This window comes from Musca domestica, unplaced genomic scaffold, assembly GCF_030504385.1.
Source record: "Musca domestica strain aabys unplaced genomic scaffold, Musca_domestica.polishedcontigs.V.1.1 4, whole genome shotgun sequence".
In the NCBI taxonomy this organism is placed as follows: domain Eukaryota; kingdom Metazoa; phylum Arthropoda; class Insecta; order Diptera; family Muscidae; genus Musca; species Musca domestica.
Window position 1 is genome coordinate 14,112,724 of NW_026712328.1, and position 16,414 is coordinate 14,129,137.

At 34.0% G+C, this 16,414-nt stretch overlaps 1 long non-coding RNA gene across 1 annotated transcript; it reads left to right on the plus strand.

Annotated features, from left to right (window-relative positions):
• Window positions 1-1,472: 1,472 nt before the first annotated feature.
• On the plus strand, window positions 1,473-7,563 carry LOC131804215 (uncharacterized). The gene is made up of 3 exons (XR_009342964.1): window positions 1,473-1,590; window positions 1,667-1,879; window positions 5,901-7,563. It is a non-coding gene; the product is annotated as an uncharacterized LOC131804215 (long non-coding RNA).
• The last annotated feature ends 8,851 nt before the right edge of the window (window positions 7,564-16,414 follow it).

The window sequence follows — 16,414 nt, forward strand, 5'->3', positions numbered from 1 at the left end:
CTGTTATCCCAGTAACATGCAATTTTGGAACAGACCAACGGTTTAGTATTCGTCCAAATAGGATGTATTTCGGCAAATCCAACCAAATTCAGCACATAAACAAGAACTTCACATTTGGAGAAAATCGATTTAGATAGCTCCCATATATACATATGTTTCATCCGATTTAATGCTTAAATACTTCAGTTCCCGTAAACTTCATATATTCGATATTAGCATAAGTTCTGAGTAGATTTATAATGTCGGTCTCTTGAAATCAAGGTTTTTCAGAGTTTATAATTTTTAAGATAAAATAATAAAATTTGCCATAGATGTTAATAATACTCCTAAGATATATGGTATGCAATCTAGCGAAATTCGGTATTTTGATGTCTAAAATTCTACACAAGGAGTTCTTTGTGAGTATTTTATCCCCCGAAAGAGAGTTGTCTATATAGATCCACGATATCATATATCCTTTATATAACGGTACCCCCCGATATGCGGTATTTTGATGATTTCAGCCACATTTTTCAATGGAATTGTCTTATAGTCCACACCAGGCATTCATTGTGAGTTCCTTATCTCTTGGAAGAGAATTATCTATATAGGTCTACTATATCGTATAGCCTCCATATAAAGGTACCCCCGATATTCGGTATTTTGATGATTTTAGCAACATTTTTCAATGGAATTGTCTGAAATTCTATACAAGGAGTTCTTTGTGAGTACTTTACCCCCAGACATAGATTTGTCTATATAGGTCCACAATATCGTATATCCCCCCATATATCGGCACCTTTCGATATTAGGTATTTTAAAGATTATAACAGATTTTTTAATTGATTTTACTTTTTTGAAAATTTTCTAATTCGTTCCAACTGGTGGAGGGTATTCAAAGTTCGGCCCGGCCGACTGCTTTTTTACTTGTTTTATCTCACTTTTGTTCTCACAATTGTACTCACTCTAGAGATCGCAATTATTGTCCAATCCTCATAGCTATCATCAGTGTAGAGTCCTAATACTATTGGAGATGAAGCTGTATTTTTCTCAGATTTTGCAATTGCTTGGCAGGGAGCAGTCGCTTAGGATACTCGTTCATTCTAGTCAAAAGACTTTCAGATCTACAAAAACTTCATCGCAATTTATAGTGGTGGATAAGTATCACATGATCGGCCATGTCCGACTGTAGCCTTTACGGCATATGTGACATACAATATTGCCGTAGCCATAACCAACCCCGTAACCGTACTCACATTTAATACATTCGATTAACGGTGTCATAACATAATTCTGCAAAGCATATTTAAATAAATGAGCAAAAATTAAAGCGCAGGGCGAAAAATATATGCCACAAGTAATATATTAAATTATTACTTGTTCTTGGTCTACTTGAACCTTTACTTACTTGTTAATGTTTTCAACAGCAAAATTTTGAATATTGTTTGTCAAAATTTTGTAAAAATTAAAAAGAAATAGAAAATAGAAAAAAAAGTAAAATACTTTTCTTAAAGACTTGAATTGAATTGGTTGAAAATTTTGCCACTAATTTCTCAGACACGAATTGGTCCATCGGCTGTACAGCAAGATTTCTATTTCATAGAAAGCAAAGTAAGTATCACATTTTCATGAAACTTCGGACATTCAATATTCATTCATTCATTCATTCATTCAATTCATCCAATAGCATTCAAAATTGGAATATTTACGGCCTACAAATATCTACAAATCCATACAGTCATCCCTACCGATATTGCAAATTCTATCACGTCCAACAAGAATGATGCAATTCCCCGCTGTTTGAAGGATCCAACCGGAGAGTTAATCTTTGGGGACTTAGACTTACCACTATGCCTAGAATTGAAGTCCCTACAATTGGACACAAATGTCCATTTTTCAAGTAAGTTCGTAAATGGGTCATAACGGTACCTCCCTTTATTCGGTACTTTTATGATTTAAGCGACATTATTAACAGGAATTGTTTCAAATTCCGTATTTGAAGCTCTTAATGGATACTATAGTCTTTGCAAAGTTGCGTATACGGGTCCGACAGACCGGCATTGTTTCAAATTTAACATTTGAATTTCGGAATCGGTACTACAGCCTATGCAAGCCCACGTCTTTAGCCTCCATATAACAGTTTTTATTTTAACGGCATTTTTCGGCGGATTTTTTTTTTTTTTTTAATTTTCCAAATGGTGGAGGTATTAAGCTCGTTCCGGCCGAACTTAGATGCTTTTTTATTTGTTTTTTGCCACTGCATTGATCTGATTTCCGGCACATGCTATTAGAACTCCATAGGTCAAGATGGCAAAGCCCGTCGAAACAAATATCCAATAAATGATTTTGACTTTATTTCCCAGTTTTTACTGTTGGAATTTGTCAGAAGTATAGCGAAATATGTACCTTCGACGTTTCATGTCCACCTAAATTCATGGCCCGGTGTATAACCCAAAGATTTCTTGAGTGCGAAGAAAGTTTCATATCAGCCCTTGCAGACAACAACCTTACGCTTCCTGATCTTACTTGATTTACTGTCTTTGAAAATGGGTGCCCCGTGGACCATGGCCCTTTTCAGATGATTGTTTTTCTGGTATTTTTTGTTCTTTTTATACGGAAAAGTTATTGGTTTGCTTTTTGGGCACCCCGATTTGGTTTCGAAATGTATTTTCGCACTGTAGAACGCATTTTTGTAACCTACAAAAGAAAACGAGATAGACCTATACTTCCTTTAAGTGATCGGCATAGAATCATATTTTGAATGGATTTTTGCATGTCCGTCCGTCTGTCGTTGTATTTTGGTTTTTTGTAAAAACTCGAACAAATTTAGCCGTTTAGTTACCTCCCCGCATAAATACTCAACCCGCCTAAGTACCATAATTTTTTAGGCATTAAATGTAATTTTAAGTACGTTGTCCCCCGGTTATGTACACGCAGGAAGACGGCAACACTTACACACTTTTTTAAGACGGCAACTCCTTATAATCGTTATTTAAAAACTCACATCTGTCAAAATAAATATTTTTGTGTGATTCGTAAAAATGTCTGGCAAAGGGCGAAGACTTACAAGTTTGACAATTAAGCAAAAAATACAAATTCTGCACTTGATTGAAGAAAAAGCAAAAACGAAAAATGAAATTGCGCAGCATTTCATTTATCAACTGTTAATAGAATTTGGAGAAATCGGCAACAAGTGGAGGAGGCTGCAAACGCAACTTTACAACGTAAACGTTTACGTACGAGTCCGCACAATGACATTGAAAAAGCTCTTGCTCAATGGTTTGACCAGATGAGAGCTATTAATACACTGTTAACCGATGCTCAAATCCTCCAAAAAGCCAGAGACTTATCTGCAAAATTGCATTCCGATTTTATTCCAAAAAATGGCTGGCAATGGCGATGGAAACGCCGGGAAAGTATTAAGTTCATAAAAATAACAATGTTGACGGGAGTTACAAAAAATTGATTGCTATCGGAAAATTAAAGAATCCCAGATGCTTTAGAGGAAAATCTATTCCATTGCCTTATTACTATCCAAATAAGGCTTGGATGGTAGGGTCTTAGTGGTCAACTATTTTAAAAGAATTTGATTGAAATTAGAGATAATCGGTAAAAATTTAAATATAGCTCCCATATATATCTTCGTCCAATTTGCATTTTATTGTGCACCAAACGTGTAATATGAGCCCTTTATATTCGGTATTTCACTGAATGTAGTCCCAATGAATTTTGCATATTGAGTTCTCATTGGATGGATTAGTGTCATGTGATAGAAGTAGGTAGGTCCACGTGTTGAAATGAGCCCCATAACGTTTTGTCGGTTATTTTTGTTTATTTAAATTTGTTCGCATCTTCCAGCTGAAGCACGATGTAGATCCTGGAGTTGAAAGCTAAAAGCCAATTTCAGACATGAAAGATCACCATTTATCATCTTATTGCGTACTAATTCATTTTTGATATTATTCATTCAGAATTCAAAACAATAAAAAATGTACACTTCTATATAGTTTTTAAATTGAAAAAATTTTACGCCAAAAGGATTTTTATACCCTACACCACAAGGTGGTCAGGGTATTATGTCTTTGTGCATTTGTTTGTAACAGGCAAAAGGAAAAGAGATAGACCCATAGTTCCTTTTGATGATCTGCATAGAATCACATTCTTAGTCGATTTATGCATGTCCGTCCTTCCGTCTGTCCATGTATTTTTGTAAACAAAGTACAGGTCGCATTTATTGCCCGATCCAGATGAAATTTTGCACAGATCATTTGTTGGCCCAAGGACGAACCCTATTGAAATTGGAGGTAATCGGTCAAAATTTAGATATAGCTCCCATATATATGTTCATCCGATTTGCCTTTTATTGTGCACCAAACGTGTAATATCAGCCCGAATTGTATGGAATTTTGCATATACACCCAAATTAGACCTGAAAATATGTTTGCCAATTTTGACTAAAATCGGTTCAGATATAGCTATAGCTCCCATATATATTGTTCATCCGATTTGTTATTTTTGTCCACCGCCGCCGTAATATGCACTCTGCAGCAACAATATTTGGGGAAATATATCAAATACAGCTCAAAAATACATTTGCTAAATTTTATCGAGATCGGTTCAGATTTGGATATAGCTCCCATATATAACTTCGTCCGATTTACCGTTTATTGTGCACCAAACGTCTAATATTTGTCCAAATGGGATGGAATTTGGCACTTACGACCGAATTGAGTCTAGAAGCTAGTATGTCAAATTTAGTGAAGATAGGTTCAGATATAGCTATAGCTTCCATATATATTATTCACCCGTTTTTTTATATTTGTTACCCACAACCGTAATATGCACTCCCTAACAACGTTATTCAGGGAAATACCTCAAATATAGCTCAGAAATATCTTTGCCAAATTTTATAGAGATCGGTTCAGATTTGGATATAGCTCCCATATATATCTTTACCCGATTTCAAATTAATTGTGCACCAAATGGGCAATACAATTCCGAATTTAAAAGATACAAATGCTTCGGCATATTTAGTCCTTTGAACTTTAAAATATAATTATAATGATAGCGTGTATGATTGAATTCTCCCATAAAAACTTTTAATTGTTATGTGGAGCTCTACTAAATTAGCAAAGTGGTGTAGGGTATCATAAAGTCGGTCCCGCCCAACTTTAAGACTTTCTTTACTGGTTTCTTTTATATTTTTATTGGCATATTTTAGTTGTATGAATTGTGAAAATCCGTCAAAACGTTCTTGAGTTATAAGCATAGTAACTAATAAACAAATTGAAAAAAAATCTTCAACTTGTTCGCTGTTTTTTTACAGCCAATATTTAAAGGTCCTTACGAAGTTTGGACTTACTATTATTTTGAAATTTGATTCCATTGAAAAAATGTTCTCAGTTTTTCCCTATTTTAGAGTTTTTGCAGGGCAATATGCTCCTTTTTGATTTTTTAGCAATTTTGATTTGACCACGTTAAATTATTTTGACATCATCTATTCAGTTCCGCCACTCCATAGTTTTCGTCTTTCTCTACTACCCAAAAAGAGTACACATCATATTAGAATTCAAAAAAAAAAAAAAAAACTACAAGTGTAAATTCCGAAATAGTAAGTCTAAATAGTAAGTCTAACGGTTTTTGAGTTATAAGCGTAGTAACTAACACAACTTCCTTATATATATAGACAGATTAGAAGTATGCGTGTTCAGTTCCCTGGCGCCCAAATAAATTCCTAAGTTTGGAGGGAAAGTCAACAGTATCTCGTGTAATAATTTTCAAACCGATATCTTCATTATCTGGCAAATATAAAGATTTTAAATAAATCAAGATAGTGGGCGTAAAAGTAGGCGTGGTCAATATTTTTTTTCTTTATAAACCTGACAAAATTTAACAGTTCTTAATTAATATTTTATTTTTAGGCCGGATTTGTTGTTCAAAATTATTTTCCTAATGGCGATGAAGAAACACTTTTAGACATTCCCATAAACGCTCAAGAGTTTGAGGAATATGTAAATTTTGATAAGGATACTGAATGCTTTGGCCCACTTACAGAGGAAGAAATATTGTCAGGTATTTTGGAAGATAACGATGGCGAGGTGTCACCATCTGAAGATACTACGGAAAATACTTTTGAAGTGAACCCACCCTCTTTTGCAGAAGCGCTGACAGCACTAGAAACAGTGAAGAGATATATGGAGAGCAATAATCTTGAATTTGATGAACTTGAAATGTTAGAAGAAAAGTTTTTTTAAAAAACAAAGTTTCAAAACATGCGTCAAAAGAAAATTACTGACTTTTTTGCTATTTAAAACTATTTTTGAAATCAACTTTATTTTAAATGATCTCATAAAAAATACATATGTTTTAAATCAGGGCAAGGCAGAGAGCATGGTAGAAATACCAGGTAGCAACATAGGCGAAAATTACAACAAAGCAACTTTTTTGGAAACTTGATATGTCAAAGTTGTAGTCAGGGCGAATTGATTTGAAGTACAAAATTTGGGGCAAATTATTTTTCCAATCAAAATATTGAATTAAAAATTTTCAAAATTGTGTTTTTTTCTATTACAAAAGCAAATATTCAAAACTTCCAACATCGATTGAAAGTAATGCTGAAGCCGCTGCATCTTGGTTTGATTATAGCACGTTCAATACAACATTTTTGAAAATCACATAGACTGGAAATGGAGTGATTGTAGTCTCCAGCGCACCAACGAAGGACATTTGCGATAATAGATGTCCAATCGTTATCTCTTCATCATCCTTACACAGCATGCAGTCTTGGTAACGTTGGCAACGTTGATTTCATATTCAACTGCGATAATGTTCTTTAAAGGAAATATCCGGAAAATTATTTTTGATGCTTTAAAATTAGGTTTTGTGGTGGTTCTGGGGTGTACCCTTTTTTCTTTTGCTACATCGTCAGCTTTCTCGCTGTAGTGACATGCTACCTAAAAGGTACTTTAGGGTATATTTACTCCTCAGGCTTACTTAAGATTTGGATCAAAGATTGCAGAAGGGGGGGCTGAGTCTACTGTGAGTCCAGGCATATTATTTGCTCAGCTATGAAATGTATAGCAGACAGGAAGTCTTTTAAGCATAGATAACTTTAATACATTCGAACAATTTGAAATAAAAAAATTATCTCAATATTTAATCACACCCCAAAAATTCCCAATATTTTGTTCCCCAAACCAATCCAATATGCTTTGGAATCATTCACCTTTCACTGTTGAAGCCCTATAGTGTATAACATAGTTGAAAATCCGTACAAATAAGATGATGAAATTCCATGTATCGGTTTATTTCCTAAATGAAATTGATTCCCTGTTTCACTTATTTCAAATATCCACGAATTTTAGATCTCCATATTACCTATGCCTACCATATGTTGAATATACACTTTTTCCCTCATATTCTATAAAAACGTAAAATCTCGATTTTCTATCAATAGCATTGTTAAAGTTTGAAATCATGCAACAATTTTCTTATGTGTAAATGAAGGCGAATTCAAATTACAACAATTTTTTGACATATCAAATTGATACCAGCTGGCCTGAAAGGGTTACCTTGTAATTCTACCATGGCAGAGAGCCTCAAAAATTTTTTGTGATTGTATGTGTTTTAAAATAACAAAATATTGCAAGTGTTAATTTGACTCTCTTTACAGAGTGAGAAATAATTTATTATCTTTAAATTTTCAATTTAAAATTTTCTGTTTTTAAAATAACTTCGTTGGTAAAAAATTAATGTTTTGACAGACAATTCGGAGATATATTTGTAGAATTATTTCAATTATGATTCATTTTAAAATTAAAAAATATATAAGTTGACATTTTCAGAAATTTTATATAATTTTGATGTTATTTTTGTTTAATAATTTCGGACATAACATGCTAACCATCTATGTTGACCCTTTAAAAATCCGATTCCGATTTCCACAGGCTGGCAGACGCAAATAGTCGTTGAATTTTATGCTGATCAGAAACTCATATCCTGCATTGGGTTCTAAAAGATTATTTCTATGTATTACAAATAGAATGATAAACATCGCATCTTGCTATTTTTCCTAAAATTGACTAAGAACGTACATATAATTTCAGAGAAATCAAAGGATATGAAAATGTCCACTAATTTGGAAGGACAATAAATTTATCAATGTTAAATGAATTTCTCTTCCTAACATGTGAATTCGTATGCAAATTTTGTCAAATAGAATTCAATCAGAAAAGATAAATGTCAAAAGTTGTAATTTTTACAAATTCGGAAATATTTGTTCCGAATATGTAGTAAGATATATTTGTGCTCCAATATTTCTTACGGTGTATTCATAAAAATATCCGACAGCACCTTCCTCAACGACTGCTCGAACAAAACTAAATATTTTCCCAAAACCATTTTGACAGAAAATTCAAAACAATTTATTTTTTAAAATTGTGTTGGTGAACACACAGATATCCCAAGGGATACTCTTTGCCTAGCCTTGTTTTAAATATATGTATTATGCACGCACATAAAATACATTTTTTAAATGAAAGACAAATGAAATGTGTTTTTAATTAATAATCAAAATATTTTTTGTTAAATTAACTTTTTGTTTGAGTTTAAATAAATTATTTAATTTTTTTTAATAAAATTTTTTGTTTGTGTTAAATAAGTTATTTTCAATATTCTCAAAATATTCTTAAAATGTCTTGCTACCTAACAGAAGGTACTAAAACGGGTCTCTTTATGTACCCAACCTAAGGTGCTAAAGCGGGTTCTTTTAAGTACACTACCCGCTTAAGTAACTCAAAATGCTGTCAAATTAAGGCAAAGTACTTAAGCGGGTTTTACTGTACATACCATACAAATGGGAAAGATTTCGGCACAATCGACAGCATTTAGACTAGGAATAAACTTATAGAATTTAGTGTAAATCAGTTCAGATATAGTTATAACTCTCATATATATGTTTTAAACGACTTGATATTCGGCACTATACAGGGTAAGATAAAAAAACTGCAACAAAGTCAAACGCCGTAATTTTGACATTTTTTTTAATTTTATTGAATGAAGGCAAAAAATGTAGGAAACAGCATCAAATTTTAGAATAAGTTTAGATTTGTTCGAATTGGTCACCTTTGGCACGAATTATGGCATTCAAATGGCCAATGAAACCGCCACACGCTGTCCGAAAGTTTGCTCTGCGTGATTTTGGCCCATTCTCGGCGGAGCGCTTGCTAGAAGTGATCGGCACTTTGAAATTTTTCAGTGCCAACCTTGCTTTCAAAATACTCCAGAAACAATACTCCAACGGATTGGTATCCGGAGATTTTGGTGGCCATTTTGCGCTGGAAATGAAGCGAGGAACTTCATTTTGTAACCATTCTTGGGTGGCGCGTGCTGAGCCCTGTCAGAATATCCCTCCAGAATATTTTCGACATAATATTCGGCATTTAATCTGATGCCACGGTCGATTAATACGAGCGGAGAGCGACCATCGGCCAAGCGAAGCAAATCTTTAGCTCTTTTGAGTCTATTTTCTTTCCGTTGCGGTGTAAGTTCTTGCGCTCATTTTTATACCCTACACCACAAGGTGTTCAGGGTATTATGTCTTTGTGCATTTGTTTTTAACAGGCAAAAGGAAACGAGATAGACCCATAGTTCCTTTTGATGATCTGCATAGAATCACATTCTGAGTCGATTTATGCATGTCCGTCCGTCCGTCTGTCCATGTATTTTTGTGGACAAAGTACAGTTCGCATTTATTACCCGATCCAGATGAAATTTTGCACAAATCATTTGTTTGGCCCAAGGACGAACCTGCATAGAATCACATTCTGAGTCGATTTATGCATGTCCGTCCGTCCGTCTGTCCATGTATTTTTGTGGACAAAGTACAGTTCGCATTTATTACCCGATCCAGATGAAATTTTGCACAAATCATTTGTTTGGCCCAAGGACGAACCCTATTGAAATTGGAGATAATCGGTAAAAATTTAGATATAGCTCACATATATATCTTCGTCCAATTTGCATTTTATTGTGCACCAAACGTGTAATATGAGCCCGAATAGTATGGAATTTTTCACATAAAACCAAAATAGACCTGAAAATAAGTATCGAAATCGGTTCAGATATAGCTACAGCTCCCATATATATTGTTCATCCGTCTAAGATTTGCCCAAATTGGATGAAATTTGGCACTTACGACCGAATTGAGTTTAGAAACCAGTATGTCAAATTTGGTGGAAATCGGTTCAGATATAGCTACAGCTCCCATACATATTGTTCATCCGATTTGTTGAATTTGCCCTGCATAGCCGTAATATGAACTCCGTAGTAACGATATTCGCGAATATATCAAATACAGCTCAGAAATACCTTTGCCAAATTTTATCGAGATCGGTTCAGATTTAGACATAGCTCTCATATATATATCTATCCGATTTCAAGTTAATTGTGCACCAAATGTATAATACAAACCCGAATTGAAAAGGGGACGGGGTTGAAGCTCTACCAAATATGCAAAGTGGTCTAGCGTATCATAAAGGCCCCGCCCGACTTTACGACTGGTTTTGATATGATAAAGGGAAAATCTGTTATCCTAGTAACATGCAGTTTTGGAACAGACCAACGGTCTTTGTACATTTGTTTGTAACGTGGAGAAGGAAACCTCATAGAATCACTTTCTGTGTCGATAAAGCTTCCATATATGTCTTCGTCCGAATTAAATTTTATTGTGCACCAAATGTTTATTATTCGTCCAAATAGGATGTATTTCGGAAAATCCAACCAAATTCAGCGCATTAACAAGAACTTCACATTTGGGGAAAATCGATTTATATAGCTCCCATATATACATATGTTTCATCCGATTTAATGCTTAAATATTTCAGTTCCCGTAAACTTCATATATTCGATATTTCTGAGTAGATTTATAATGTCAGTCTCTTGAAATCAAGACAAAGTTTATAATTTTCAAGGTAAAATAATAAAATTTGCCATTATAATACTCCTAAGGTGTCTGGCATGTAACCTAGCGAAAAAATCAACCTCGTTTGTAAACCCTCCACCATACATAGTAAGGAGGGTATATTAAGTTCGTCATTCCGTTTGTAACTCTTCGAAATAATCATTTTAGACCCAACAACGTATATATATTCTAGATCAGCGTAAAATTCAAAGACGATTTAGCCCTGTCCGCCCGCCCGTCTGTTGTAATCACGCTACAGTCTAAACGAATTAAGATAGAAAGCTAAAATTTTGCACAGATCTCTCTTTTGTCTGCAGTCAGGTCAAGTTCGAAGATGGGCTATATCGGTCCACGATATCGTGTAGCCCCCATACAACGGTACCCCCGATATTCGGTATTTTTGATGTCTGAAATTCTACACAAGGAGTTCTTTGTGAGTATTTTACGCCCTGAAAGAGAGTTGTCCATATAGATCCACGATATAATATGTCCCCCATATAACGGTACCCCCGATATTCGGTATTTTGATGATTTCAGCCACTTTTTGGAATTGTCTTATAGTCCACACCAGGAATTCATTGGGAGTACCTTATCCCTTGGAAGAGAATTATCTATATAGGTCTACTATATCGTATAGCCCCCATATAACGGTACCCCCGATATTCGGTATTTTGATGATTTTAGCAACATTTTTCAACGGAATTGTCTGAAATTCTACACAAGGAGTTATTTGTGAGTACTTTACCCCCAGACATAGATTTGTCTATATAGGTCCACAATATCGCATATCCCCCCATATATCAGCACCATCCGATATTAGGTATTTTAAGATTATAACAGAACTTTTTATATTATATTTTTTTTTTTTTGAAAATTTTCTAATTCGTTCGAAATGGTGGAAGGTATTCAAAGTTCGGCCCGGCCGAACTTACTGCTTTCTTACTTGTTTTTTTTTCACAATTGTACTCACTCTAGAGGTCGCAATTATGGTCCAATCCTCATAGCTATTATCAGAGTAGAGTCCTAATACTATTGGAGATGAAGCTGTATTTTTCTCAGATTTTGCAATTGCTTTGCAGGGAGCAGTCGCTTAGGATACTCGTTCATTCTAGTCAAAAGGCTTTCAGAATTGAATATTGTTTGTCAAAATTTTGTAAAAATTAAAAAGAAATAGAAAATAGAAAGAAATACATTTAAAATATTTTTCTTAAAGATTTGAAGATTGATTGAAAATTTTGCCACACATTATTTGAGCTCAGACGCGAATGGATTGATCGGATGTACAGCAAGATTTCTATTTCATAGAAAGCAAAGTAAGTATCGCATTTTCATGAAACTTCGAACATTCAATATTCATTCATTCAATTCATCCAATAGCATTCAAAATGGGAATATTTACGGCAAATTCTATCACGTCCAACAAGAATGTTACAAATCCCTGCTGTTTGAAGGATCCAACCGTTGAATTAAACTTTGGGGAATTAGACTTACCACTCTGCCTAGAATTGAAGGTCCAGAAGTCTATAAGGTAGACGACCACTTATTAATTTATTTTTTTGATACCATTCTAACTCCTCGAAATGTTACACCCTACAAAGTATACATATTCTGGATCAGCGTAAAATTTTAAGTAAAGATGTCCTTCTGCCTGTCTGTCCGACCGTCCGTTGTAATCACGCTATCTTTCGAACGAATTAAGATAGAGGGCTAAAATTGGACACATATGTGTATTTTGTCAGTAGGCAGGTTAAGTTCGTAAATGGGTCATATCGGCCCACATTTTCGTATAGCGCCTCATAACGGTACCTCCCTTTATTCGGTACTTTTATGATTTAAGCGAAATTATTCACAGGAATTGTTTCAAATTGCGTATTTGAAGGTCTTAATGGATACTATTGTATTTGACAAAGTTGCGTATGCAGGTCCACCTCCCGGATAACCCGGAATTGATTCAAATTTCACATTTGAATTTCGGAATCGGTACTACAGCTTATGCAAGTCCACGTCTTCTAGATCCCATATGACAGTTTTTATTTTGACGGTATTTTTGCGATTTTTTTTAATTTTCCAAATGGTGGCCGAACTTACCTGCTTTTTATTTGTTTTTTTTTTTTTTGCTACCAGCACATGCTATTAGACCTCCATAGGTCAAGATGGAAAAACCCATCGAAACAAAAATCCAATAAATGATTTTGACTTTATTTCCCAGTTTTTACTGTTGGAATTTGTCAGAAGTAATGCGATATATGTACCTTCGACGTTTTATGTCCACCTTAATTTATGGTCCAGTGTATGACCCATAGATATTTTGAGTGCGAAGAAATTTTAGCAGCCCTTGCAGTCAAAATTTGAAAATAATTCAAAATTAATTTGAGTGGGGAAAGTACTACAGCGGCGGACCGATATTGTCCATCTTCGCGTCATTTAAATATTATAATATGCTAAAGAGTTCTCCTAGAATGAGTGGCGATCCATTTTTAGAATTACAAATATCCAGCCGTTTGTTTCAATGATATCTAATATAATTATATCATCCGAATTATATCTAAAATTTGGATCCAACGTAGAATTCGTTTACTTGTTATACCTTCCACCATTCTTTTAAGTAACTTTGTCATTCCGTTCGCAACACCTCCAAATATTTAACAGAGTCCCCATATACTTCATATATTCGATATCAGCATATAATTATAAGTCGGTTTAGCGATGACCGATAAATGAATAACATTTGCCATAGATGTTTACAATATTCCTAAGATGTTTGGTATGGAATCAGTTTTTCAACGGATTCTTGAAATCCTCGCAAAAACTTTCAATGAATGTCCAATTTTTGCTGTGATTTTCTAAGAGCTATAGGAAATTTTTTGAAAAACATAAAATTCGGATGAATTTAATGATCCAAGGAATCTTAACTCGAAAATTTCAAGAAAATTAGAAAAGGGGCGACTTGCATCCTCTATTTACGTTATTTTGCGATGGAAAGTTTCAAAACGCTGATACACTTTTCTTCCATTTCTAGCTTTCATTTTATAAACTACTGTTTCATGCAACTACTATTTCATGCAAAGCCTTTCCCACTAGTTGTTGTGTGCAGTGGTATTGGATAAATGTTTGATTTCTTGCAATTGATTTTGCATGTGTACAGCCTGGTAGGTCCCTATAGGAAAAACACATGAATCCTTTAAGTAGATTTTGGCAACTATGGCCACTAACAGCTTCCCCGAAATCCACTAACGTTTCGCCCCTAGGCCCTGATTGAACATTCCAGTAAAAATGATTTACTCTTTAGTCCTACAGAAAACCGCCAAACGTTAACGGTGGATTTGCTTTTGGAAAATGGCCGCTGCATCCTCCTCCAACGTCAATTGCAATTTAGTGGTCATTTTGTTAAATTAAATTTTATGTTTGCTTTGCGACATACCAGCTATTTTTCCTTTCACCATCCTCTCACCACCACCACCACCCTTCAATGAAAATTTTGATTAAGTTTGAACATTGAACAAGGATTTGTTCATTGTTAACGGTGAGTGTGGAACATTCGTTTGGAGATGGAATGTTGAAATATAAAATTTGAAAATAAAAAGGTTTGGTATTTTTAAAAAAGAAAATTGAAATTTTCCATCTCAATTACTCCGATTGCGATGAATTGTTGAAATCGTTGAAAGGCTTTAAATAAATTTCGTGAGCATTCTTGTGTTGAAGAGGCAAAACTAGTTATTTAGCCACTTGGAAGGTAGTTGTAAACATTGAATGTAATTGATATTTTAAATGAATATCATAGAGGTAATAGAATAATTACAGTTTGCAAAGGGGTTTTGACGAAAAGATGATTCAATTTGAAGCACTCCGCTGTGAGATGACATTAATTACACTGTGCAACACAAACAATTTTTATAGGAAAAATCCAACAGATTATGAAAGTATAAATAAATAAATAAATAAAAGACATTTGTATAGGTATTTTGAAAGGTTACATAGCAAAGTAACCTAACTATAGGGAGAATTTCTCCCCTCTTTAATTTTTTTTTTATTTTTATTTCCTATGGAGGGTATATTAACTTTGTTATTGCGTTTGTAACTCCTCTAAGTAATTTCGCCCATATCAATATTTTATCTGTATTAGATGAAGTGTGACAACGTATTGCTATATCTGGTACCTGACGCATAATCAGAATAAAATTTCAATATGACACTTAAGATCAGTAAACAAAATCTCATAACAATACCATAACAATATTATCGCTCACAATTCTAATATCGCACAAACATCCGCTGCCAAATGGCGCCTGTCAAGTTACAATTTTGCAAAAAAAAGTAATAAGATTTTTGAACTTACCAGAAGTTTTGTAACATCCAATCGAAAAAAACATACAACTCATTCATTTTTTTTGCTGCCGCTTTTGTTTCAAATCAACGCTCAACATTAATCATGAATACGTCAGGCGACGGACGTGTTGCTGCCATCCCATCATCCATCCAACCATCTACTCATCATAAATCGATTTTCATGTAACCCGAAACGAGTCCGCCAAAATCTCAAAACAACAAAAAACCAACTGCTTTTTTCACGGTTGTAGTTGCTCCTGCTGCTGCTGATATTTGACCAGAAACCAGGGAGGTAAAATAATAATAATAATTATTATTATTATTATTATTATTATTATTATTATTATTATTATTATTATTATTATTATTATTATTATTACTATTACTATTATTATTATTATTAATATTATTATTATTTTCAAAAAGCGCGAAAAATTAATGAATGGTCAAATTTTCTTTTCAAAATCTTTAAATCTCTAAAGATTTACTTGGCGACAAAAAGTGTAAATTTTGTACATACATACGTTGTAAAAAGCATTCTGATTATAACGAAATTTGGATATTTTCAAAAACAAAGTCATAGAAATAAATTAATCTTTCAATTTCATGTCTAAACTGGTTAATAGCTTTAATGCGCGAGCCGTAATATACGTGTCTTCCAATCATTGGTTTTGAAAAAAAAAAATGTTTTAATTTTCAAACACAAAATTGGCAGAAGTCGGGCACACTCAGAAACAAATTTAATCTGGAAGCCAAGGTAGATCTAACAGGTAACCGCATCGGCGAATTTGCTACAACAAAGCAACTTTTGTGGTTCCCTCAAATGTCAAAATTGGCATCTAAGGCGAAAAACATAGATTCGCCATGACATTTAAAGGTTGCGGCAAATTTGTTTCAACCAATCAGAAACGAGGTCTTTGTTTACATTTTATTTTGTGTGCCTCTCGTCGTAAACGAACGTCGCAATAAAAGTTTTTATTGTAAAACAAATAAGAGTAAAATAAGTATTCATTGTAGTATTGCGATATTTTTTAAACCAAGAAACTTATAATGACTATATTTTACTGGTTTAAACCGAAAGTTTTCCGGAACTGCAAATGGCAAGAGTCGAATTCTTGCACTACTTCCCGTGATGTGCTTTGGGAATCT